A 1,351-nucleotide genomic window follows, 5' to 3' on the forward strand; every position below is an offset into this window, starting at 1 on the left:
AAAAAAAAAAAAAAAAAAAAAAAAAAAAAAAAAAAAAAAAAAAAAAAAAAAAAAAAAAAAAAAAAAAAAAAAAAAAAAAATTCAAACAGTTATTTATTAATTTTTCGAAAACATTCATTATTGATTCCCCTAATCATCAGAAACGGCAATAATTATAAACAATTCCTTCCCTATTCTTACTACCTCCAGTTAACGCCATGCGTTATAATAACTAATTACAATTCTATTTCAATGTAAAAATCTGCATAAAAATATAAAAAATTATATTCATAATTAAAAAATTAATTGAAAAACTATTACTATTTTAAAAGAAACTATTTCATTTAAAGACTATTTTAAACTAATATTCCTCAGTTCTTTTTCTCTAATTCATTTACGAATTCAAAACTGCTATCTATTTTCTTTATCATTTTAATTCTATTCTTTATCATTTTTAGATTATTTTTCATTTGAATTATATTCTGCAAATTTACTTTTTTAGAAACTACTATTCTCTTTTTCAAAATAAAAGAAAACCTCTGCATTCCTATTTTCTACTTTAAAAGTATGTTAAAATGAGATTCCAAGTATGGTTACGCGTCACACTTTTTAAAAAAAAATCCGAACAGTTATTCATTAATTTTTCGAAAACATTCATTATTGATTCCCTAATCATCAGAAATGGCAATAATTATAAACAATTCCTTCTCTATTTTTTCTACCTCCAGTTAACGACACGCTCTATAATAACTGATTACAATTCTATTTCATTATAAAAATCAGTATAAAAATATAAAAAATTATATTCATAATTAAAAAATTCATTAAAATATTACTATTTAAAAAGAAACTACTTCATTTAAAGAACTAACATTCTACAGTTCTTTTTTCTCTAATTTCTTTACGAATTAAAAACCGTTATCCACTTTCTTTTTCATTTTAATTCTATTCTTTATCATTTTTACATTATTTTTCATTTGAATTATATTCTGCAAATTTACTTTTTTAGAAACTACTATTTTCTTTTTCAAAATAAAAGAAAAAATCTGCATTCCTATTTTCTATTTTAAAAGTATGTCAAAATGAGATTTCAAAAATGGTTACGTCACATTTTTTTTCCAAAAAAAAAAGAAAAAAAAAATCCAAACAGTTATTCATTAATTTTTCGAAAACATTCATTATTGATTCCCTAATCATCAGAAATGGCGATAATTATAAACAATTCTTTCTCTATTTTTTCTACCGCCAGTTAACGACACGCGCTATAATAACTGATTTCATCAATAAATTATATGGGCTGATCCTCGTTCTTGACAATCTAAATAACAGTAATAATCAACAGGGAAACAGCTACCGAAGATACAAAAACGGG

This window comes from Parasteatoda tepidariorum, chromosome 7 (assembly GCF_043381705.1).
Source record: "Parasteatoda tepidariorum isolate YZ-2023 chromosome 7, CAS_Ptep_4.0, whole genome shotgun sequence".
Taxonomy (NCBI): Eukaryota; Metazoa; Arthropoda; class Arachnida; order Araneae; family Theridiidae; genus Parasteatoda; species Parasteatoda tepidariorum.